At 34.9% G+C, this 27205-nt stretch overlaps 1 long non-coding RNA gene and 4 other non-coding genes across 16 annotated transcripts; all 5 read left to right on the forward strand.

Moving 5' to 3' along the window:
* Positions 1-12004: 12004 nt before the first annotated feature.
* LOC111903694 (uncharacterized) lies at positions 12005-16150 on the forward strand. 12 transcript variants are annotated; one of them, XR_006185444.2, is made up of 6 exons: positions 12005-12153; positions 12856-13563; positions 13668-13750; positions 13886-14256; positions 14436-14486; positions 15139-16150. It is a non-coding gene; the product is annotated as an uncharacterized LOC111903694 (long non-coding RNA). The 12 variants fall into 12 exon arrangements; XR_008225797.1 differs by having other exon boundaries at positions 12856-13417; positions 13503-13563; positions 13668-14256; XR_008225793.1 differs by having other exon boundaries at positions 12856-14027; positions 14186-14256.
* Positions 15892-15992, forward strand: LOC111903809 (small nucleolar RNA Z157/R69/R10). Its single transcript, XR_002854293.1, has one exon. It is a non-coding gene; the product is annotated as a small nucleolar RNA Z157/R69/R10 (small nucleolar RNA).
* LOC111903812 (small nucleolar RNA R11/Z151) lies at positions 16026-16109 on the forward strand. The gene has a single exon (XR_002854296.1). It is a non-coding gene; the product is annotated as a small nucleolar RNA R11/Z151 (small nucleolar RNA).
* A 25-nt stretch (positions 16151-16175) lies between the features above and the next one.
* Positions 16176-16287, forward strand: LOC111903816 (small nucleolar RNA Z152/R70/R12). Its single transcript, XR_002854300.1, has one exon. It is a non-coding gene; the product is annotated as a small nucleolar RNA Z152/R70/R12 (small nucleolar RNA).
* A 142-nt stretch (positions 16288-16429) lies between these two features.
* LOC111903820 (small nucleolar RNA snoR80) lies at positions 16430-16555 on the forward strand. Its single transcript, XR_002854303.1, has one exon. It is a non-coding gene; the product is annotated as a small nucleolar RNA snoR80 (small nucleolar RNA).
* Positions 16556-27205: the final 10650 nt, after the last annotated feature.

Below are 27205 nucleotides of genomic sequence, written 5' to 3' on the forward strand. Positions count from 1 at the left end.
ACACGTGTTTTTCTGCATTTCTTCACCGCTTTCTGATCCAATAAGATTCCAATTAGTGGTAGTGTTCTGCTCCCCTTTCTTCTCATCGAAATACTCATAAAGACATTTGTTGGTACCAAACGATCTCCTCCACATTTGTGCTTAGCGTCTTCACCACACCGGTCCCTTTGTTTCCTACACAGATTGAGGCCTCCCATGTCTCTGGATTCTCTATCCAAGTGGTTTACTCTTTCCATCGCCATCGGTATCCAATGCTTCTCATATGCTTTGGTGATGACCGACGAAGGAGTTGAGTGTGAACAGTCGGCTAATTCCACGGACCTAGGAAGATTTCAATCAAAGAGACTTAGGGTTTCTTGCTTTCTTCCCCAATTCTGTTTCAATATCCATGTGGTACAGACTTAAGAACTTCGAGTCAGGTAGTCAACAATTTCACATTAGTCTCCAATTCTTCTTCTCTGTATTTCCGTTTCTTCAAAATTCGTTCTATGAAACCTTTTGTCGATTGTTTTTGAACAAGAAATACGTACGCTTTTGTTTTTTCCTGGGATAGCTGACGCCTCTACGGTGTAGGGATATAACTAATTTGGGGTTTTATTGAAGGCTTAATTTGGGGGGGGGGGGGGGGTTCAACATTTGTCTTAAACAATCCTCAAGGGAATATTAAAGACTATTCTTAGCTCTATCGTGAAATAATCAGCAAGTAAGTTTATTTTGATATCACAAGTTGTTTGGAAATTTGGGACAAAGGAAGTTGTATTTTCATCTGACCATTCGGTTTGTATGTTTTGACCATAGGATTACAGAACTATCGATGGAGCGATAGACAAAGGTGTTGGAATAGTGTCTAAGCCCGTAACTATATTTGGTATCTACTTGACCCGGTTGTGCATGGTCCTTTTGGGTTGCCTTCTCCAAAGCAATTTGACAAGGTAATTTAAGGAGAAAGAGAGAGTATTATGATTTATTAATATATTATAAGAATAATATATTAAAGGAGAAATTATATTTGTTTAATTAGTATTGGTCATAAATTAATTAGGAATTAATTTGGTGGTCAAAAGAGACTAATTGAATAAAGGGGTATAAACTGTCAAATGTATGATAGTTGAGTTTTAGGTTAAGGAAACCTAATGGGCTTAAGGGGGAACGAAATTATGATGGGTATTCATCATATTTTCGTCCAAGGCCTTATTCCAGAAGGTTCCTTGGGCTGCTTGGTGGCTAAGCTGTCCATTAGGGTTTAGACTGAAACCCTAGTAACCTGTAAGTATAAATATGACCCCTAGGGCATTGAATTCGGCTACCACTTGATTCCAAGAGATCCCTAGGCCGATTTCTAGCCTCTCTCTCCCTCTCTCATATTGCCTTCTGTGACAATAGTCAAATTCGGGTCAAGTCAAAGCCGGGCAAAGTTAACGAGTCAAACCGGTCAACTCTATTAAAACTTGTATATTAGGGTTTGCATTATGTAATTTCTGTATAACACACTATCTTAATGAGAAAACAGCACTTGGAAAAATTGTCTGTTTAATTTTTTCTCCCAAATCTCTCTCTAAATGAGAAATCTCTCCAAGAATGTCAAATCTCTCCCAAATCTCTCTCTGAATGAGAAATCTCTCCAAGAATGTCAAATCTCTCCCAAATCTCTCTAAGAATGTGAAATCTCTCCCAAATCTCTCTAAGAATGTGAAATCTCTCCCAAATATCTCTTTGTATGTGAAATCTCTCCAAGTATGTCAAATCTCTCCCAATTCTCTCTAAGAATGTGAAACCTCTCCCAAATCTCTCTCTGAATGAGAAATCTCTCCAAGAATGTCAAATCTCTCCCAAATCTCTCTAAGAATGTGAAATCTCTCCCAAATATCTCTTTGTATGTGAAATCTCTCCAAGTATGTCAAATCTCTCCCAAATCTCTCTAAGAATGTGAAACCTCTCCCAAATCTCTCTCTGAATGAGAAATCTCTCCAAGAATGTCAAATCTCTCCCAAATCTCTCTAAGAATGTGAAATCTCTCCCAAATATCTCTTTGTATGTGAAATCTCTCCAAGTATGTCAAATCTCTCCCAAATCTCTCTAAGAATGTGAAACCTCTCCCAAATCTCTCTCTGAATGAGAAATCTCTCCAAGAATGTCAAATCTCTCCCAAATCTCTCTAAGAATGTGAAATCTCTCCCAAATATCTCTTTGTATGTGAAATCTCTCCAAGTATGTCAAATCTCTCTGAGTATGTGGAATCTCTCTCAAATCTCTCTCGAAATCTCTCCCAACTCTCTATAATCACTCGGGGTATCCCGACCATCGAATTTGGCGAAAACAGCCCAAAAACGGAAGTCTACGCGAAAAACGGACTTAAGGAGCTGAAACCCCTCTTAGGAACCGAAACCCCTCTTAGGAACCGAACCCTTCTGAGTCGAAGGCTGCTGAACCGAACCCGAAAGGTCCTCTCGGGCCCGAACCTCGCATGCCTCAACCGAACCCGAACGTTCGGCACCTTTCGGATCTGACCTCTTCTCTTCTAATGGCTACCGAACCTTCCCTTCTGACCACCTTCGCTTCTGACCCTCGCTTCTGAGCTTCGGACCGAACCCTCGGCCTAGGACCCTTCGCATCTCGCCTCTGGTTCGCAACCCACTTCCGACTCGGCACCAGCAAGGACCGAACCTCGGCCTAGGGACCGAACCTCGGCCTAGGACCGAGAGGTCTCGCTGGGAATGCTTTTTCTCCCGGTTTTCGACTAAATTCGCATGTTAGGCCCGTTTTTAATTGTTTTAACATGGGATTTTCACCCAAAACTTTATTTTAACATATAAGGACCCTTAACTATTAATTAATCACATTTTTAAGGATAAAACCTTATCCAAAAGAGAGTGGGTGAAGTACAAAGGTAGAGTGTTGACTTTACTTATTTCTATGACACAAGCAACCACTCCCATACCCACTCCATGTCACTATTCACCACCAGCCCATCCGTAGTCACTTCATAGGTCCTTTCTCACTATTTTCAACTATTCCCACGTTCTTAGGGCTGGAACATCCATCATCTCTCCTCACACTTTAACCATTCTCTCATTTTTACCAAGAATCACACTCCAAACTCTCTCATCTTTTTCTCTCTAATTCGAGAATTTCAAGGCATACTCCAAGACTCTTCTCCTACAATTAGTAAGTATCATCATCTTTCTTATGATTATTACACATCCTCCTACTCAAAATCATAGATTGCTTACACAAACATCATCACATTCTTGTTAGATCTTCGAATCTTCAAGTGATTCTTCAAGTGTTCTTGGGTTGAACACTTCTCTTCTTCAACACTTACCTACTGAAATCACTCAAGGTGAGTTCATACCCCTATATTTTTATGTTTTCTTAAGTTTTTAGGGGGGGAATACAAGTCAAAACACCAAGAACATAACTAAATTTTTCTAACAGCTTTCATCAGAAAAGTTGGACTCCATTCACGGACTGTTTTGGACAACTTAAACATTTTTGTTTGAAAAACTGTTTTAGGTGTAAGTAGTTACAGTTCTTAGCTTTAAAATGACTACTTGCACATCTCCATACGATTTTTCTACAATTTATGGTGATTTTTACAAAACTGCATATCATTTCAAACACCAATCCGGACCAGTCTGTGATTATGGACCTTTTCACCCAAGTTGGAGGTCATTAAAAATCATGATAAAAATTATGAGTAAACTAGACACATTTTGGGAACTCTCAGAATTTACGGATTTAGTTTTCAACTTCGTATGATTTTTCTATGACTTTTCAAAAACAGTGTAGAAAGGTTGAAAATTAGTTAACAACTTATATTTTTCATAACACTTTGTATTATGTTGAGCAAAGTGTATAACGACAAGTTCTAAATATTGAATGTGTTTTCCTTGTTAGTTTATCATCATAAACTGAAACATAGTCATTCATGATAAGATTAATCATTCATTTAGAACACGTATATTAAGCTATAATGAGCATAGTTTATGGATTCATAGCATTAAGGCATTTTCATAAAAGAATTCTTATACATTACAAACGTTTTGGATAAACTATAATAGGTATAGTTTATGTATCATTTACTTCTCAAACTTATTTACCAAAGGTTTTCAGTTTAGTTCACGTAAATCTGTTAATAAATAAATTTGTGAGTCATTCCCTTCGGGTTACTTCCAAAGTAACAAAGTCAAAAAGTCCTGTAAATTGTAACCAGAGTCTCTTGTAGGGAGAACGTGATAGTTGTGTATAGATCTATATTGGGTTTGACAAACCCACACCAGAGCTGCTTGCAACAGCTAGACCGGCAGGTCTGTGGTGACAAGTGTCATTTAACAGCGACGCCTGAAGAACGTCGTATTACGAGGCCGCCTATGTCAAGTATGGTTATGATAGCTCACATGTGGTATTAACAATCATAAGATTTACGGGTTCTAACTTTAAATTAGTGAGTTATGTCGATTTAGCTCTTAGAAATTACTTTAAGTATGGAATAATACTTGTGCGCTTTCATGTCAAAAAGGGGTTTTTATGCTGATTTAAAACCACGTTCATATCATTAACTCTGGAAATCACTTGTTCATTCTCGGTCCTGGTATTTAGGATCACATAACTTTTATAAGGAAAATATTGGATTTTCTTGGTAGCATACAACTCATTATAAAGATCGATTTTCCAACTCTTACTGTCAAAAGCTTATGAACTCACCAACCATTGTGTTGACACTTTTTCAAACAACTTGTATTCTCAGGAAATCGCTAAACAGGTAACAAAGTACTTTTGAGGATGGGACGTTGAGGCGTCAAACTTATCACGTTTTGTCAACATATTGTAATTGATTTTGAAACATGTAATTCATACAATGATGTAACTCTTTCAATTATATATATGTTGGTTGTGTTTACTTTCATCACTATTGCCATTGTTATGATACTACACATGAAGTCCTCCACCCCCGGACGTTTCCGCCATCCTTGGTTTGGGGGTGTGACACCTTCTTGCCTGTAGGGTTTGTGAACCATTAGAGGAGTTGCATTTGTGACTCTAAGCTCAAGAGAAGAAGAAAGAGAAGATCTAAGCTACCAAGTGAAGAGTTAAACATCTAGATCTGATTCTATATGTTATTTTTGTTGTTTATATGCTAGATTAGGGTTTGTAAGTCTTGGAATCAAAGCATGTTCAATAGAGAAACCTAGATCCAAGCATTAGGGTTTGTATGAGCACATAGGGATGTTTCTTATGCATAAAACCCATCAGTGGTATCAGAGCTTTGATTGGTTTCAGTTGTATATGATGCTTGACTGCTTTATTTGTTGAAAATCGAGTTTTTGGCCTCTGCCCGACTCAACTCGGCGAGTTGGCCCCTACTCGGCGAGTCCAGGTCTGACTCGGTGAGTCAGTTCGTCAGGCAGAGGGTATTTCGGGTTTTAGCTGCTGTTTTGACTTGGATTTAATGCTTAAATTGTTTTATGAAGTTAAAATCCGAATTTTATCTTAATTAAGTGTTTATCCTTGCCAAATAATAGATAATTTCAAATCTTTTAATATTAGTTGTTTATGTGATAAATATGGATTATTTAAAATTATTTGGTAATTATCTAATGACTAAAATTAAGATTAGGTCAAATATAGATAATTATGAAATTAATTGGTTAATTTAAATTATTTTCTATTTGATCCCTTGTGTTTTGAAAAGTTCAAAAAAACTTGCCCTCAAGTTTTGAAATTTGAATTTATGATTAAAAGTTTAATTTTGAGTAATTTAAATTTCAAACCCTTAGAATTTTACAAGTTTAAAATTCAACCCTATACTATTATATATTATTACAAGTTTAATATATATATATATATATATATATATATATATATATATATATATATATAACTTAAAATGCTAGTTTTACCGTTAGTAGGCGTCATTCACGAAGCCGGTCTATAAGGTGGGTATAAGGTTGTTGCTTATAAAATGGCGCTTAATGGGTGTACACTCACACCTACCGCTTGCTTGACTGGTGGAGGGTCGTTAGCCGAACGGGTAGGATAGGGCAACCCTCTCCTCATTAAAAGTATAATGTTAAATATAAAGTAACTACATGTTTTATAAATTCCCATTCCTAGTTACTTTAGGGTAAAATGTGAAAATGATGCTAATCCATGGAATTACACTTCGTACCCTTGTCAAACGTTGATGGAGCGTGTGTGGTTAACCGGCACATCAATTTGGGGATGACATTGGTAGCGAAGGGTGACTCGATGTTTGTCATAGATCAATGGAGCGTGTGTGGTTTACCGACACATTGATTAGGTGATAGAGACATTGAGTGCACCACGTTGATTCGCATGGTTATTCACAAATTTGTTTACGATCCTCGGCATCCCAGTCGCAAATTTGAAATGCATATCGAGATTTAAACATGTCATTGAAAAGTTCAATGAATCTCAAAGATCTAGGAGTTTTCAATACATTTAAAACCTAAATTGCTTTTTCGTTTTTCTCGGTGAGAATTAGTGAATCGTCATTCACTTACCTTCAAATTATTTACTTTTAGAGTACGGCATCCCTTTCTAAGTTGTAAATAATTTTGTTGGATCTTAGCCATAATTTCTCATTTGGGTGTTTAATTAGGGATTCATTTCTAATCAAACTTTGTTCCCCTTCTTTTTCAGATGTCTGCAAACAACAACAACAACAACGCTTCTGGGTCATTCTCGTTGATGAACTTGTGTCAGAAAGTGACATTCGATGGTTCAAATTTCAACGAGTGGATGAGGTATATTCGCATGATCACACGCTACGAGGACAAAGAATATGTCCTCGATGAAAAGCTTGAGAAGATCATCCCAGATGTTGCTACTCTTGAAGAATTGGCCGCCTTTGAGGCCTATGAGCGTTATGCCACGAAAGTTGACTGCATCATGTTGGCCACCATGAACCTCGAACTCCAAAAGTCCTATGAGGACATGTATCCATATGAAATGCATCAGTATTTGCTGGACAGGTATCACCAGAGCGCGAGGCAAGAGCGCTATGATATCATTACTAACATGATCACCACTAAGATGGGGAGTGGAGAATCCCTAACCTCTCATTTGCAGAAAATGCAGACGTATGTTGATCGTCTTCTCAAACTTAATGTTAAGTTTGATGAGGATTTGGCTATCGACATAATCCTCCACTCCTTGCCCTCCTGCTACAATCAGTTCAGGATGACCTACCATATGAACAAATAAGAGGTCTCCTTGAGCAAGCTCCAAGGACTCTTGAGGACTGCTGAGAGCAACCTCAAAGACAAATCCGTTGCACCGTCCCCTGCTGTGGCCGCTCCTGTGATGGCGATAGGTCAAGGAAAGGGCAAAAAGAGAAAGGCTCCATGTAAGAGCCACCATAAGGGGAAACCCCGTGATGGTTCGTCCTCAAGTGGGACCAAAGTTGGCCCTGCTAAGCCCTCTTCCGATCCTAAAGAAGCAGAGTGCTTCTATTGCCACCAAAAGGGCCACTGGAAGCGAAGCTGCCCGCAATATCTGCAGGACATAAGAGATGGGAAGATTAAGCCCACCTTTGCAGGTATGTATTCTATTAAATCTAATAACTCATCATTTGCTACTTCATGGGTTCTTGATACAGGGTATGGTTACCACATTTGTTCTGACATGCAGGGCCTAAAAAGAAGTAGGGAGATGGAACATGGGAAGATGAACCTGATTATGGGAAACAGAAGATCGTCGCCTGTGACCAGAGTTGGTGTTTATTCTTTAATGTTAAATAATGGGTTAGGGATAGATTTAGAGAATTGCTGTTATGCGCCAGATATGGCAAGAAACATTATTTCTTTTCACGGGCTGTTTAGACAAGGTTTCAGATATTCTTTTGATAATAGTAATGGTTCTATTAACGTTTATTTGAATGGTGTCTTTTATTTCAATGCATTACCTTGTAATGGGATTTATGAATCTGTGATGATTGTTGATAATTTAGGAAATAATGTTTTGAATATTGATTCGTCTACTAGTCTAGACAAAGCATGCTTGTGGCATTGTCGCCTTGGCCATGTCAACAAGAAACGCATAGCCCAACTCCAAAAGGATGGAGTGTTGGAGTCATTCGACCTTAGGGACGATGACACGTGTGAATCTTGTTTACTTGGGAAGATGACCAAGTCACCCTTTACTGGAACTTGTGAAAGGGGTGAGGGTTTATTGGATCTCATACACACCGATGTATGTGGGCCCTTTAGATCCACCACAAGGGATGCTTGCCGCTTCTACGTGACTTTTACAGATGATTATAGCAGATATGGATATATCTACTTAGTCAAGCAAAAGTCGGAAACCTTTGAGAAGTTCAAATAGTTTAAGAATGAAGTGGAGAATCAGTTAGGCAGGAAAATCAAGATGCTTCGGTCAGACCGAGGAGGAGAGTACCTAAGTCTTGAGTTTCACGACTATCTAAAAGAATGCGGAATCGTTTCGCAATTGACGCCTCCGAGGACGCCACAATTGAATGGTGTGGCTGAGAGACGTAATCGGACCTTGTTGGACATGGTTCGTTCTATGATGAGTCGGACTTCGTTACCAATAGCTTTCTGGGGGTATGCCTTAGAGACTGCCGCCCATATACTTAACTTAGTTCCCACCAAGAAGGTTTCCAAGACTCCTCACGAGATGTGGACAGGGAAGGCTCCCTCGTTGGCACATATCAAGGTTTGGGGTTACGAGGCTTTCGTAAGACGAGAGACTCACGACAAGCTAGAACCTCGTAGTGAGAAGTGTTATTTCATCGGCTATCCGCAGAAGTCTTTTGGCTACCTTTTCTATAGACCGAGTGACAATGTTGTCTTCGTTGCTAGAAGAGGATTTTTTCGAGAAAGGGAATTGATAAGCCAAGAAGACAGTAGGAGGCAAATTGAACTTGAAGAGATTCAAGATCAAAATGATGAAGGAACCTCTGACACTGGCACTCAACTTGAGGAGGAAACTCCTGTTGAACCTGTTGACGAGTCCTTACCTCTTCGACGTTCCACTAGGGCTAGTGTTCCACCCCAGTTTTATGGTTTTCATATTACTACTGAAGGGGATACATTTATTAGTGATAGTACACTAGTAAATTTGGATGAACCTAGCAGCTATAAGGAAGCCATGGCAGGCCCAGAGTCTGCGAAATGGAAAGAGGCGATGGACAGCGAGATTCAGTCCATGTACGACAACCAAGTTTAGAATTTGGTTGATAATATACCAGGTCGTAAGACAGTCGGGTGCAAGTGGATCTTCAAGAAGAAGACAGACATGGATGGGAAAGTGCATACTTATAAAGCGCGATTGGTTGCGAAGGGCTTTAATCAAACTCCCGGAGTTGACTATGATGAGACCTTCTCACCAGTTGCGAAGATAAAGTCTATTAGGGTGATGCTCGCAATAGCTGCGTTTCATGATTATGAAATATGGCAGATGGACGTGAAAACTGCTTTCCTTAATGGAAAGTTGGATGAGGATGTCTACATGAATCAGCCAGAGGGTTTTGTCGATGCAAAGCATCCAAATAGAGTATGCAAGCTTGAGAAATCCATTTATGGATTGAAACAAGCGTCTCGCAGATGGAATCTTTGTTTTGACGAGAAGGTTAAAGAGTTTGGCTTTCTGCGAAGCGAAGATGAATCTTGTGTGTATGTCAAATCCAGTGGGAGTATAGTGAGCTTTCTCGTATTGTATGTCGACGACATACTACTCATAGGAAACGATGTCCCAACCTTGCAGGAGGTCAAATCATGGCTTGGGAAATGTTTCGCTATGAAGGACCTCAGAGAGGCTGCTTATATTCTGGGGATAAGAATAGTAAGAAACAGGGAAAAGAGACTGATAGGACTCAGTCAGGATACATACTTGGAAAAGGTACTAAAGCGTTTTAGTATGGAAAATTCCAAGAAATGGGAGTTGCCAATCCAAAGCAATACCAAGCTGAGTAAGACTTAGAGCCCGAGTACAAAGGCAGAGATAGCTGATATGAGCCGAGTACCTTACGCTTCCGCAGTAGGCTCTATCATGTACGCTATGACTTGTACTCGCCCTGATGTGGCCTTCGCTTTGAGCATGGTCACCAGATATCAAGGGAATCCTGGTAGAGCTCATTGGATTGCAGTTAAGAATATTCTTAAGTACCTTCGGAGGACGAAGGAATGGTTTCTAGTCCTCGGTGGGAGTGATGACTTAAGGGTACGAAGGTAAAGTGATGCTAGTTTTCAGACGGATCGGGATAACTTCCAATCGCAGTCGGGCTGGGTCTTTTCCCTTAATGGAGGAGTAGTGACTTGGAAAAGTTCCAAGCAAGAGACCGTAGCTGATTCAACATGCGAATCAGAGTATATTGCGGCGAGAGAAGCGTCAAAGGAGGCTATATGGTTGAAGAACTTCATTGGAGACCTTGGAGTTGTGCCATCCATAAAAGAGCCGATGGAGATTTTCTGTGATAATGAAGGAGCGGTTGCCTTGACCAAGGAACCGAGAGATCATGGTAGATCTTGACATATTGACAGAAAATACCATTTTATCAGACATCAGGTAGAAGAGGGACTCCTCGTTGTGAAGAAGGTATCATCAGAAGAAAACCCAGCAGATCCCCTTACGAAGGGACTGAGTAGGGTCAAACACTTGCAGCACGCTAGGAGCATTAGGCTGAAGGATGATATAAGTTTGGATTAGATAGGAAATGTGTAATAGATAGTTTGTACTTGACATTCGATGAATAAATAAAATGTGTTATTTATGAGTAAAGCTATTATCTTGTGTTGGTTATTTATCTATTGTTTCCATTTTGCATGTTTTGACTTCCTGAATAATAGGATTATTCAAAAAGGTCCGTAGTCGGTCATATTTTGGAAGTAGATATGAATGAAGATTGTCATGAATTGTTTGTAGATTGTCTAAAAGGTTTTAGACATAGCAAAGGTTTGCTGCAAAGGTCGTGAGTGCTTATGAATATGAGTTGAGCATTGGATTAAACCCGAGTTTGTTGTATCACTTCGTGGTGTTTTACCTTAAGTGATCGCAAAGCGATAACATTGTATAGTCTTAAAACTTAGAGATATGGTTGTTGTTTGCTGGTTGGTTATACATTGATAATGTGTAAACGCATCAGTAACTTGATGTTATAAAACACATTATTGTGTGTGATCCATTAGTAAATAATAGATGCATATGAGTCGAAGTTGATATATTCCTTTTATTTTATGAGAATAAAAGTGATATATCGGTCACTTGATGATTTGGTTTGACTTATGTGCCGGGCCCGATCAGAATGAAGTTGATGTGTTCAACTAAATTCTATGTCAAACAAATCGGAGATCAAGGAACTATTGCTGGACAATAAGCATTGTCAGCGTGATATCCAGAACAGAGGATTATACGATCCCTTATCTAAAGGAGAAGTTGATCATAGTTGACAGCGAAGTATAAGAGCTACAATTGCTAATCGGATTCTGAAGTCATATGTGAGATATAGTTACTAGACTTATCCAAGTGGGAGACTGTTGGAATAGTGTCTAAGCCCGTAACTATATTTGGTATGTACTTGACCCGGTTGTGCATGGTCCTTTTGGGTTGCCTTCTCCAAAGCAACTTGACAAGGTAATTTAAGGAGAAAGAGAGAGTATTATGATTTATTAATATATTATAAGAATAATATATTAAAGGAGAAATCATATTTGTTTAATTAGTATTGATCATAAATTAATTAGGAATTAATTTGGTGGTCAAAAGAGACTAATTGAATAAAGGGGTATAAACTGTCAAATGTATGATAGTTGAGTTTTAGGTTAAGGAAACCTAATGGGCTTAAGGGGGAACGAAATTATGATGGGTATTCATCATATTTTCATCCAAGGCCTTATTCCAGAAGGTTCCTTGGGCTGCTTGGTGGCTAAGCTGTCCATTAGGGTTTAGACTGAAACCCTAGTAACCTGTAAGTATAAATATGACCCCTAGGGCATTGAATTCGGCTACCACTTGATTCCAAGAGATCCCTAGGCTTATTTCTAGCCTCTCTCTCTCTCCCTCTCTCATATTGCCTTCTTGCTTGTGGGGATTGTGAACCATTAGAGGAGTTGCATTTGTGACTCTAAGCTCAAGAGAAAAAGAAAGAGAAGATCTAAGCCAACAAGTGAAAAGGTAAACATCTAGATCTGATTCTATATGTTATTTTTGTTGTTTATATGCTAGATTAAGGTTTGTAAGTCTTGGAATCAAAGCATGTTCAATAGAGAAACCTAGATCCAAGCATTAGGGTTTGTATGAGCACATAGGGATGTTTCTTATACATAAAACCCATCAAAAGGAACCAGAGCTGTCAATGGCTGAAGTTAACATGTTTGGCCTGGAGAACATAAGCTATTTTCAAATTCACATCTTCTTATCAAGGTTTTAGATATTTCCAAATTCACGTATTCTTAAAGAGGTTTTTAGATATTTCCCTGTTTCCATTTTTGGGTTTGATGTTCAAAATTTTATTTTTATTTTTAATTTTTTCGTGGCAATTTTCCAATAAATAGTCACCACCCCATGAGGGAGGTTGGGGGTACACTACGGCGATGGGTTTCTGTTTTTAAGGCTCCATTTTGGAGGCGTAGAATACAAAAGTTTTGGGTTCTTCAGTTTGATTTGGGTTTGTTGTCGATTCCCACATTCACCTAATCCAACATCTTTTTCAGTTATTTTCTTTATGTACAACGGTTGTTGCTTTATTTAAGTTGATAACTTATGTTTTTGTTGATTTTTTCCAATCTCATCATGATTATCACTACATTCATACTGTTCATTTCAGATAATTTTTATCAGGTTATGATAAATATGAAATTTTACAATATGTTGTAGGTCTGGGTTCAACAAGTATGGTGAAGGTAAATGAAAGGCTTTCATGTAAGGAATGGTTATATCATGTGAAAAGGATATGGGTTTCATGATCTTCCCTGCTATCTCTTTTTATATACCCTTCGTCTCCACCGTGTCTTACCACCACCACAGAGACACCCACGACACACCACTTCCCATTCTCCATATACGGATGTCGACACTTGATTTTCCGTTAGGGAGGCGGGAGGAGTAGCGATTGAACTCCTCCCAAACCTTCGATGTCTGTTCATCGCCTTCAATGAAGTCGCCACCACCAAGAAGTGAAATCGAAGTCGAGTGCAAATATCTTTCTCTTCTTTATTTTCTTTCTGTTTCTGGTCAATGTATTTGCAGTTTTTTTTCCTTTGGTATGAAGAAGATATACTCTAGGTATTCGACAATTTCTTTTTATAATTTTGGAATTTGGCAACGTATTATTTTCCTGTAATGGATTCCACTGATTGGAGTGATTTTGGAAGCTATGGCTAGCCTTCTGTCTTCTTCTTTTGTTCTTTGTTATGAGGACACTTGCAGTCCATTAAAGGTATGATATTGTTTACTACCTATTGAATCATTTGGAGAATATTGTTGGTTCTATTCAAATAATTTCTTATTAGCTTGAACTGTAGGTGTTTGATGCAGGCAATACCCCGACATGAATTCAGAGAAACAACTTTTTACACTAAAATTGTACATTTTCATTTCCAATTTGCCATACACTTTCTCAAACCGACAGTCAATCTTTTCGGTTAACTTATGTATGCAGTTTTGTGTTTTTTTTTGTTGTTGTTTAGAGTAAATTATAGGAAATGAACTGTTAATTTGACCTAAAATTTCATCTGGAGGAGTCATTCAATGATGTTGGAAAAATTAGGAGGTAAACCTTAACTGAAGTATGCCCACCAACAGTTTGTTAAAATGCCAAATAGACATTTTAGACCTGTTACATTAATATTTCTTTACTCTAAGTTTTTCGTGTATATTAACTGATTAAAGGTGTTATTTTTGTCAGTTTTTTGAACTGATAAGTATGAAGTTCAAACCTGGAAATCTTTTAAGACAAGACCACCAACACGAAGATCACACATATTTTATGAAAGTGACTTCCAACTAACAATGACAACAGGAGAAGTAGCTCTAATTGTTGGTGTTAGGTAACCTAAATCCTCCTTCAAAATTATAATTTATAAAAAAATCTAATTACTTATATTTATTATTTGGGCGAATATGTAATTCTGAATTATTTTTAACATGATCTGTGTATACAATTTTGAACTTAATTTGTAAGCATTAGTTGAACATTTTCTGTCAGATTATATATCATGTTCAGCTGCTTTACAGGGGAAGAGTAGAAAGTGCGGGCCAAAAGTCGTCTTATTTGGGGTAAGAAGGAAAAAATGGGCAATGGTCGGATGCCTAAACCTAGGGTTCTTGCTTTACCGTAGGCTTATTTCAAGCACATGACGTACTACTTTTTTTTTATCAAAATATGTGCAAATTCACTTCCAATTTCAGTTCTTGAAATCTTTCTGAAATTATAAATACTGTTTTGAATATGCTAGGAAAGATGATGACATCACCAAGGAGAAAAAACAATGGAGGATGTTGTCAAGGTGGGAATATGAGTTTTTATGTTGCAGAGATGAAAGCTTAGGGTAAAAAAAGTCTATTTTTTTAAATGACAACAAAAAACGACTATGCCTAAATCTTCTACATAGAGTAATTTTTGTAATGACAACTTTTCTTATGCTCCCAACAACTCAGATGACCAAAAATTTAAAATTGAACTGTTGGAATAGTATTTGTTTTATATAAAAATATGAAAACAATCTTTTTATTCTTTTCTATTTTAATGTTAAAAATGGATATTTTTCCAAAGAAATAGGAGTTGAAAACTTACAATGTTTACTACTGACTTTGATTGTTTTTTTTTCTTATTTTTTTTAGTTATTTAATTTTTTGACATTATATTAATTGCATTTGCCTCTTAAAAGTATGTTTGAAGGTAAAAATCAATATAACCCAAATACAAGGCAATTTGCACTTATATAATTTGGTAAATTTTTTTTTACTACAAAGTTGTTAACCTAGAAAAGGAAAACATAATGCTATAATTAATATTTAAATAAATGTACAATCTATATTTCTTGTACTTGTAGTTAGCTATTTTCAAAAGTTTTTTGCTATAACAACGTAAAATTTGCACTCACAGTTAGCTATTTCCGTCTTATGGCTGATTCATTTATTTTGCCTTATATGTTGTAGCTATTGTAGCCATCAGGTGTCCATTGGTGGTACATCAGGTTGCTTAGCTGCTGCCTTTTAAAACCAATCAAACTGAGATGAATATTTGTGAAATCGAGTTCTTTTTTAAATATATTTTAAAAAATGTGTGATTAATGGTCAGCATTTTGGTTTCTTTCTTTCATAACCTAATATAATGAATTCTTTTGAGTATCCTACTCTAACCCCTCAAGACTTGATTAATATAATGAAATGCATATGTAACCTGTCTATTTCTAAAGAGAACTTATTCCACATGCACAACACAAATAGTTCACAAACACATTCTGTCAAGGAATACCCATCTAGTATATGTTTATACATGTAAACAAAAACACAAATTATAAATTTGAATCCATACGATTAAACCCAAAAAATAAATTTGCAAAATCCAAACACAATAAAAAACTTGTCGTACACCAAATTACCAGGTTTAGAGGATAAAATAATAAATGGGAGTACATACGAAAAAAAAAAAAAAAAAAAAAAATTAATTTGATTGGTATTAGTGGGTGAACTAGGATGGACCATGTAGCGCCTTCTAAAACCCTAGTTTCCAAAATCAGATTCTATCGGTCACAAACTCAACCCTATAAATCAGCACCGGTATCGTCCCTTCGTCAATTAGTTCTTCCTTCATCTCTAATTAAACACTCTGCTTTCAAATACTCCTTTGATTGCTTAACTATGTTTCATTTACGTTTAGTATTACATAGTTTGTATGTATAATCTGTGTTTTGTGCGTTGATGAAACAATTTGTGGACTAGAGTTTCTGATCTTGGGCTCTTCTTCCCATTCAGTTTGACGACAAACCCTTGGCTGTCTGAGCACACAAAAAAAATCCAATAATTTTTTATCAAATTTGATCGAGCTTATGATGATACTTTTAATTATCTTAGCGGATTTCAGTGAGATTGAATCAATGATCTGATTGTTACACACACTGAGGCTCATTATTGTAATTGAAAACCCTTATGTTTTTTTCTCTCTTTACATTGTAATGTTTGGTGGAATGTTAATGGCGATGATGAGGCAAAACACCATACGGTGTAATTAGGGCAGTGGACAAGGCGATTAACGTTGTCTTGCCGTGATCCCATTACTAACGACTTCTCCTTCCACTGAGCTATTCTATCCATTTTATGTTTGAACACAAATACTTCGTTTCATACAGTTTGAAAACAAATTCATTCTATTGACCTGAAGTTGCTCTAAACAGTTGTGAATTTGCGTATGCGTAGTTATTGAATTGTGTTCCAATTGCCTCCATTTACCAATTCCGGAGGATTGATAATTGTTCCTCACGGTGTAATGGCTCGGACGCCAAATAGATATACGTGGTGATCCTGATAAATGGTCCCTCAATGCCATTTCATCCTGGAAACGCCTCGAACATCTTTCTAGTTATATTATTTTGTAGAAATTACCAATTATTTTTAGGTTTTTAGGTGGGAGAGGCTGTTTTGCAGGATCTTAATTTTTAAGCTCTGAATTTCTAAGAGGCTCTGAATTTTTAAGATCTGATTTTTAACATGTTGTTTGGTTGGAACCTCTGAATTAATGTGCTAAATAAGGAAAATGATCATTTTACCCTTCTATATTATTTTCAGCTAAATTCAATGTTTCTGCGTTATATAATTATTTAACCAACCTCTTGAATAGTTATAAAAAAATATAAGCATCATACAAAATCCAAATATAAACACCGACACCATAAGAAATCCACAATAACGAAATCCAAAATAACATTAAAAATGAAAAAGATGTAAACAATTGATAAATAGAAATAGACAAACTACTGCAAACATTAAAAATGAAAAAGATGTACACAATTGATAAATGGAATCAGATACAACTATTGCAAACATGAGCTACACATTTCCACCTACCAACCACACTTTTAAAAATGACATACAAACTATTAGTAACCTGTTTGTCTGACGCCCATATTGTCACCACCACCTCTTTCCCCAAACCAGAGGTTTGTTGCAGAAATCTATTAACATCCATTTGAATATCATAATAGCCAAAATTGCTGCCAAGGATAACGTCTTTAGGAAGTGCTCGTTTCACCTCAACAAAATTCTTGTTGGGTTCATGGAAGGTCAAACGTGATTACTACATCAGTTATATAGCCATAACTTTCAAAGTATTGATAGAATTTTATGTCCATGTACCCCTGGAGCTCCTCCCAACATTGCTTCAGGTCTAGACATTTGTTGTTCTTCCCTCCACAAAGCCCACTTAGCTTCCACCTGCATATCACAAATGAATAACATACAAACACCAAAGCATATACATTATAGATTTTGTTGCCAAATGCATAAATCAAACTCATTGATTTGAATTTCAAATGGAATACATGAATAGAAGAAGTTTATAACCAGAAAATGAGCCCTCTAAATTTTGTATATGAACAAGTTTAACCATCTGATGTAACATATTGATGCCACCATAATAAATTATTTGATTATTGTATAATACATAATGAATATGTATTGAATAGGAAGCCTCACAGTAGCATGTCGAATTTCATGGATTTCCAGGAAAGCCACAAGTCATTGCACCCAATATATAGAACTTGTCACAAATTTCATAGCAACTCACTGATTAACTCCCATGAGATCAACCACTTCGTCTTAGATCCTCACCCAAAACAGAGATCGATTAACTAGAGATCTTATTATCGAGTTTTAGGGCAAAGGAATAAAATTTCACCTGGAATCGGAAAATTTGGCTACTTCGACGAAGGGAGTCGGCACTACCGACGGCGATGGAAGAGGCGGCCTCGTTAGAGGGGTTGTCGGCGGCGAAGTCGATGGTGAAGGGAGGCAGCTCGGATAGGGGTTGAGTGGGAGAAACGGACGTTGGTCTCGTGAAATTTGGAGTGACGAAAAAGAGTGTTGAAATTTTAGGGCAGGAAGGGGAAAGCGCGTTTTTTTTTTTTTAAGTTCAGACATGGCTCTACATCTGAAACTTTAAGAGGTATTAACAAAATTAAGAGGCAAAAATTAATACCCAAACAAACGGTCTAAATCTGGATTTTTAAGAGTTTGCCTCTTAATTTACAGATTAAGAGGCTAACAAACAACCCCTTAGTTTGGCATAAATAAACTAAGTTTAATGTGATATAGTTTTTGCTTAACTTATTGTTTTTGATAAGATAGTTTGGAATAGTTTATTGATAAATAAGCTTTGGAAAAATGACTTATAGGGTAAGAATGTTTAAAAAGCGTTCAAAAAACATCATCAAAGTTTTGTTTTATCAGCCTTACCTACAAAATATGACATGATGAGTCAGAATCAAAATTCAGTTTACATGGATTGTTTTGACAATGTCACATTGATTACTATGACGAGAAAATGGCATAATTTGCTTTATAAATTTAAAGTCCTTGTTGTAGGATCAATTAGTTTATAATTGTAAAGTACTTGTTGTGATGTATTTTAAATAAAGGGACAAAACTATAAAGTACATTGCCTTAACCGTAATGTACATTCCCTTTAACATTTAGGGGTAAAATGGTCACATAGCGGAGAAAATGCTATAATTGAATAACATTTTTGTTTCTTTTTTATATTAAGCTATTTTACTATGAACAATATATATTTAATTATTAGCATTATACTCCTCGAATTCTAAAATTACATTGAAGTGATAACAAGAAATGGAAGGAAGATGTAGAGGGTATTCATGTGTTAAAAAAGTCATTAACAAAAGCATTTAGGACTCTTTATGGGGATCATGAAAGATTAGAAACAACTTTTAGTATAGTTAGATGAGCTTGGTGATACAATCAAATTAGCGTGATACAATCATATTAGTAGATCAAATACAATAAAAGGGACAAAAGGGCATAATTGTCATTTTTATATGAACTTATTGTACTTTGATCAATATATTCCGTTGTAGCATTGTACTCTCAAATTCTCAATTTACATTGCACAATATATTCAATTATAGCTTTTTACCTGTCATGTTTCTTCCTATACATAAAGAAGTAAGAAGCTGTTAAACAACAACAACCATATCCTTGGCAGCACCATTGTTAGTCCATGATAAAAGGGCATAATTATACTCTAAACTCAAAACTTTTTATCAAGGGACCTCATAAAACTTTTTATACTAAACCATTCAATAAATGGACAAAATGGCATAATTGCACTTTGAATTGTTGTTGCTTTAAATTTTTATTCAGAACTTTATATTAAGCCATTCAGAACTGTAGAACTGTATACAGGCATCTCAAAATCTCAAAAACCATAGACCTCTACTTTGAAACATTTGACAAATGAAAAGTAATATACAAAAACCATAGACCTCTACTTTGAAACATTTGACAAATGAAAAGTAATATACAAAAACCATAGACCTCTAATTTGAAACATTTGACAATGTGAAAAGTAATATACAAGAAACAGAATTGTATTTTAATTTATTGCATCAAACCTCTCAAATCAATATAGGGACATGGGAAGTAACAACAAGGGCAATTTGGTCATAATTGCAACAAAACCCACAAACAATGGAAATTTGGTCATAAATGCAACATAAATCGGTCAGCTGTAAAAATTGATTTCACTAGAGGATGGTTGATTGATCGAACCCTAGACAGCTTTGTGCGCTTCTGTGCTTCCCTCCATCCAATCAAGTCAAAAGACGATTGATTTGTATCTCTTAATCCACTTAAGATGTTCCTAATGCCATGTAATCTTTTATTTTCCGTTAATTAAATTTTTGCAGGCAACATTTTCACCTTACCTACAGATGTCGGTCACCAGTAGGTGATATTTCAACAAAACTTAAACTTTGAGGGTATTTTTTGTACATAACCCTTACTTAGATGGTGATTTTTGAAAAGATCAAACTTGAATGGTATTTTTTGAATGATTTCAAAACTTACTTACTCTTATAAGTCATTTTCCCCTAAGCTTTTTAGTTGGTGCCTTAAACTAGGCCTTAGTTATATTAGTTTTATCGTCTTTTAAATTATAGATTATTGTGTTAAACATACATGTATGATATATGAGCTTGGTTTGGTTGAATATATATATATATATATATATATATATATATATATATATATATTCAAATTAGAACACCTAAAAGGTTGAGAACACGCGAACAATTGTAGACCAATAATTTCATAAGGATATAAAAGGAATTTTATGATGTAATTAAATATGGATAATTAATAATTCCAATAATTATGGGATGTTATCTAATTAATTGATTTTTTTACCTAAATACTAGAAATGTATTTAATGTTTTTTAATCAATAATATTCTTTAAAAAGTGTTTTTACCATGACTAAAAAACATTTTTTTATTTTTTTTATTTATTTCTTTATCAAAAATATTGATGAATTCATCATTTCATATAAATGTGTAAACATATAAGAATAAAACATACTTGTAATTATATATGAATCTGATTGTAATATTAAATAAATAGATGAATTAAGTTATAATAATAAACTAATATAACACAATTTACAGAGAAAAAATTACAACACAACTATAAACATAAACAAATAAAACACATTATATATATATATATATATATATATATATATATATATATATATATATATATATATATATATATAAATAATAACACAAAAAGTTAGGGTAAATAGTATAAAAAAACACTCCGTTTACACCAAAATTCTAATTTGACACCGTGTTTTTTTTTGTCTCAAATTTGACACTGTGTTTTTCAGTTTGTTACAATTCTGACCACTTGACTGGTCAACCAGGTTATATGCTGGCGTGACATGATGACGTGTCAGTTTTGATGACGTAACATGCTGACGTGTCAAAATTGATTTTTTTTTCACAAAAAGCACTAAGTTTTCATGTTTTTTCGATTTTAACACTAAGTTTAATTTTTTCTTTCAATTTTGACACTATGTTTTTTGTTCCAAATTGAACATCATTTATCAAATTTTGTTCAATTTTGACTATATTCCATTTGAAACCGTATAAATATATTTTTTTTATTACATTTTAAATCGTATAAATACATTTTTTTAAATTAAAACCAAAGTTATATATATATATATTACATTAAAACCATAACTTTATGTATAAATAAGTATTATTTATACAAAAACCGTATTTTATATTAAATATGCAACTTTAAAATGAGTTTAGAGGTTTGGAGGCGTGTAGTCGATCAAAACCCGGATGTCAAGTTTACAACCTCTGAAAATTTTACATCTTATTAAAAGTTTATGGTTAGTTTGATTCTCATGATATGACTAATGCATATATACATTATGATTTGAATGTAAAAAAACAAAACAAAACATAAAAAACACCTTATATTTAAATAAAAATGTGGTTTTTAAACAAATATATATATATATATATATATATATATATATATATATATATACGGTTTAAAATGTAATAAAAAAATATATTTATACGGTTTTAAATTAAAAATGGTCAAAATTGAACAAAATTAGAAAAAATGATGTTCGATTTGGAACAAAAAACATAGTGTCAAAATTAAAAGAAAATATTAAACTTAGTGTCGAAATAAAAAAAAAAGTGAAAACTTAGTGTTTTTTTTGGGAAAAAAATTAAATTTTAACACGTCAGCATATCATGTCAGCATGTCACGTCATCAAAACTGACACGTCATCATGTCACGTCAGCATGTAACCTGGTTGACCGGTCAAGTGGTCAGAATTATAACAACCTGAAAAACACAGTGTCAAATTTGAGACAAAAAAAAACACGGTGTCAAATTAGAATTTTGGTGTAAACGGAGTGTTTTTTATGCTATTTACCTAAAAAATTACAATGTAATAAATATCTATTTTCCTATACTCACATATGAATAGAACATAAACAAAAATTATAATAAAAATATTTAACTATTATTCTATAATCATAAATGAATAAGGCAAGATCTTTTCCATTTTCTTGTGTTTGTTTGTATATTAACACTCTGACATTCCATTGTAAACGCATCTTGATTTCTTCTGCATACCGTCAATAGAAGCAATAAATATAATTAACAATTAACTAAATGAAAAAGATTTAGAAAAACATGTATTACATCAAATTATAAACGAATAAACATGAACAAAATATAAAATACATAAAATATATATAAATAAAGTTATATTCATGTGTGATTAGAGTTATATTCATGTATGAATAGAACCTGCAACCAATCAATAAAACTAAGTATAATCTTCCGTAATAAATGAAAATAATTTTGCCACATGTCACTCTCTCATTAACTTGGACACATGTCATTTTTTGGTATTTTGATTAAATGTTTTTCCATTTGTCATTTTCTCTTTTTGTGTATCTTTTCTTAATTAACATATCATATTTGAACCTCAATTAATAATTGTCTTAATTGAAATAACTAATAAATTACAATATTAGTACTCATATAATATTTAATATGTTTCTTTTTAAATTTAAATTTTAAATTTTAAATTTCAAATGTAAATAAATTTTTGTTTAAACTTTTATATTTAATTTTTTGATTTATCAAACTCGTATAACATACGGGTCTCACACCTAGTAATTTTAATAATGAATGAGTACATTAATAACATTAATCAAAAGTAAAAACATAATATGCAATTTCAAGCGACTTTATACTAGTTCATGATTAAATATTAAAAACAAATATATGAACTTAACAAAAATCAATGTATCCATAACACTTCATTAATAAAAGTTCACGTCTTGCCTTTGAATCTTGTTTACCCTTTACGGATTCAGATGCATAAATGTGTACAAGTACTTACAAAATGAAGGTACCAAATTCAATTTATCAGTCCATAAACTTACTTTTTTAAGGTGGGGGTTATTTAAGCATTAGTAGGCTAACATAATATATGGCAAATTGGAATATGAAATTCATTCCTCACATATTTGTCAATAATGAGCTATATTAAAGAAATCAAAACACTATTTTGAAAGAAATAAAAAATTTACTAGATTTCACTAATCTGTCAATAACGAGCAAATCACCACCACCGGATCTAGATGAATAAACTCCAGATTAGGGGAGAAGTTACGTACCGATCTGTAAATCATGACGAACATCGGGTTGTCTCCTTAAGCCTCTTTTCACCACATCAACCGGAGTCCATCTACACCATTACCGACAAATTGGGTTGAGGGCCATCATTGCAGAGGCTTAGACATTCATTAACAATGGGTGTGTGACACCAAGAGCAAGGAGCACACAATAGTGGTGGTGGTTTTGATGTTGCTTCTATGTTTCAAAACCTTATCTCCTCCGATCGATAATGAAGGCATAGAAAGATGATGAAGGCAGGCGGCCGTGACATGGTGAAGGAGGTGTCATGACACGGTGAAGGGGATGAATGGTACTAGACATGAAGAAAGTGGGGTGAGGGGGGGGGGCGACATTCCAAAAATGGTTAGATTAGGGTTTAGAGTTTGAGAGAAGAAGAGATCGTGGTGTATAGGAGGCGGTAATGATACAAGAAATTTGAAAGGAAATACGAGAGTGAGTGATAGATTATAGGAATAGACTAAAGTTACAATTACCATTATACCCTTATCACTTATGAAAGTTACACTTTAATACCAACAATTTCAGAATTTACATAAATAGTCTGTTTTGATAATAGCCTTAGATTTGAATATTTAAATGGTTTACATATGTTCTCACATTCTCAACCTTTTGGGTGTTCTCATTTGATCCTACTATATATATATATATATATATATATATATATATATATATATATATATATATATATATAGTACGAAACCGCTTCAGTAACTTGATGCTATAAAACGTGTTGTTGTGTACAATTTGATGAGTAGTTAGTACAAACATATGAGTCGAAGTTTATCTGTTCCTTTTAGTCCTTGGAGGATTAAAAAAGATATCTTAGGCCCCTCGATGATTTTGTTTTGACTTATGTGTCGGGCCCGGTCAAAGCTAAATTGATGTGTTCAATTAAGTTATATGTCAAACAAATCGAAAATCGGGAAACTAACTGTTGGACAATAAGTATGACGTTGTTCCATGTATTTGTCCGGTTGATATCTTGAGAACAGAGGATTATATGATCACTTATCTAAAATGGAGCGTCTTGGTTCGACAGAGGCTTTTAAGAGCTACGATTGCTAGTTGGTGTTTTAAGACATACTTGTAGTTATAGTTATTAGACTTATCCAAGTGGGAGACTGTTGGATTTAGTGTCTAAGCTCATAACTATAATTGGTATGTACTTGATCCGAGAGTAGCATGGTCCATTTGGGTTGCTTGACACCAGAACAATTTGTAAGGATGGACTTTTGAGAAGAGGATATTCATGATTTATTAATATATTATAAGTTCTAATATATTAATATGAAATCATATTATTTAATTAGTATTGATAAAGAATTAATTTGGAATTAATTTTGTGATCAAAAGAGACTAATTAAATATAAGAGGGTGATTTGGTAAATCATTCATTCTTATGGTGTGGGCCAATGATCCATGATTCCTTAAGTTGGGCTAAACCCATGGACGATCCATGGAGGTTTAAACCCATGGAGCCTAAGGAATATGGAAGGTCATGCCCATTAAGGTTTACATGGTGTAACCTTAGTTTTGTCACACTATATAAGAAGCCCCTAGGCTACCAAAACTCGGAACCTAAGTGTTCTTGGAGAGTTATAGCTGAATCTGGTGCAAGACAATCCTTCTCAAGTCCTTCCATTGTTGGTGGTGCTATGTGAAGCATTTAAGGCATCACATTTGGGGTGCTAAGCTCTTAAAGGTCCGAGGAATCAAGCTACAAGAAAAGGTATGTATTCTAACTAGATTTTTGTTGTACAAGTACCCATGATTGTTTGCTAGTTAGGTTAATGCTTTGGAAAAACATTTTGCATGTATAATTAGAGAAAACATAGATCCATAGTATTTAGGGTTGTATGTACACCTTAAGGTTGTTAGGATGCTCAAAACCCTTCAGGGACTTTGGAGGCTGGAAATAAGGGCAACACCTAGGACTTAAGGTGTTTAAATAGGGTGCAAAACCCTGAAATTACGGTTCTTTTCACTTGCCTCCAACTCGTCGAATTGAGGCATCCCAACTCGTTGAGTTGGCTCATAAAATTTCGCGGCCAAAACAACTTCAACATGTCGATTTGGGGCTTCCAACTCAACGAGTTCTCCAGGAAAGATGGAATACTTGAAATATCATCATACCAGAAAAAAGGCATTACAAAATTCTTTTCTTATCTACTACCAAGAAACTTCTAGAAACCCTAAAAGAGCAATATGATGTTACGTTCTAGAATTGTCTGTCATTGCTCAATCATGAACAATTATAATTCACTCATTACACCTTTAAGTAATTCTAGTTAATCTTGAATTAATTCCAGATTAATTTTGATTAATACTTAATCAGTTATTAATCTATTAATCATATAAATTAACAAATCAATTATTTAACAACTGATCCCGTATTAATGTATTAATCACATAATAAGTCTACAGATCAACTATCTATTTCCATATATTAATCATATAATATATTAACAAACAATTTCCTCATAATTCTCATTTAGTTTATTAATTATATAATAATCTAATAAATTATCCTCTCTATATAAATATTATTCTAACCAAGTTCTAGTTATGAGGGCAACCCAAAAAGGATTTTGCTTTCAATTACAAATATATATCAATTTAGTTATGAGCTTAGACACATTAATCCAACCAACATTTCGTATTGTAATTCTTGGAATGATATATGAAGTTTTTTATGGAGCCAAGTGAAGATCGCTTTCGCAACTCAACATAAAGGGGGAGGTTGTTGGAGTTCGTAGATTTAATGTGTTTGATTTATGATGCAAAAGGGTGTTCGTAACTATATGTTATAGGTCTTCACTTGTATATGTGTACGACTTGTTAGTGTTCGTATTTTTTGTTTACTCGGGCTTCACAATTTGTTAGTTAAGTGACAGAATGACAGTTGTTGTTAGCTAGATGTCCTAACCTCATAGGTCAGAGCCTAACCGACTCTTTTTCACGTAGTATATATAAGAAAGTTAGTTAGATAGAAAAGGTAATCTTTGCTAGATTGGTTCTGTCATCATTTATATATAACTTTTCTTTTTACTCTCTTATTAAAATGACGATCTTATTTACCTTGACGTGTTCATTTGATTTAATCTTTTCAATTAGACTAAGAGGAGTGGACTCGCCATACACCCTCGCTAAGGCTCGTTATGGACACTGAACACCGCCCCCTAACACTCTCTAGGGGACTCGCCAAGGAGAAGACGCTACAGAGGTAGCGGGAGGAGAGAGAGAAGCGGGAGCTTGGCTGTGATTGGAGAAAGGTGCCGACGTGATTTTCTTTAGGAGGTTGTTGAAGGTTTTGTTTTCTGTAAATACCTTACCTTCAACATTATTTCAACTTAAACTGAGCTTGGAGCCCTTGATTCGCCATTTTCTCAGACGCCCGCCTCCAGTTTCAACATTGATCAATTGGAGCCCTAAATACCTTACCTTTGTGATTTGTGATCGGAATGTTTAAAGGCAAGGATGATTGATTGTTCATTGAGCACGTAAAGCAACCTTCTAATATGAACTTTAAACATGTATGAATTGTTGTTGGTTTTACAAAATTCAAGTTTTGACTATAATGATGATTGGAACCTCACTACTATATAGAATAGCCATAGTGCAGCCTTACTTTGTTATGATGCACATAGTATGGAAAATATGGAAATGACTGATAACGAAATTTACATTGTATTTTACATAATGCATCCTTGATGTTCTATGATTAAATGGTTTTCAATGAGATGAAACTGCTTAAAAGTATATTTATGTCAATACGCCCACCAAGTGTCTGGTAAAATGCCTAATTGACAAAATCATTCTCAACTTGGGGTTCTGAAGGAATTGGATTTGTGTACGTAGGGTAGTTGCTCTCGGTTCTGGCGTGAGCTTTGGGGGTCTGATCATATATGGGTCGGTTTATGCAGAGACAGATGGCCAACCCTTGGTTTCGATACATAATTGTTACATAT

Source organism: Lactuca sativa, chromosome 8 (assembly GCF_002870075.4).
Source record: "Lactuca sativa cultivar Salinas chromosome 8, Lsat_Salinas_v11, whole genome shotgun sequence".
In the NCBI taxonomy this organism is placed as follows: domain Eukaryota; kingdom Viridiplantae; phylum Streptophyta; class Magnoliopsida; order Asterales; family Asteraceae; genus Lactuca; species Lactuca sativa.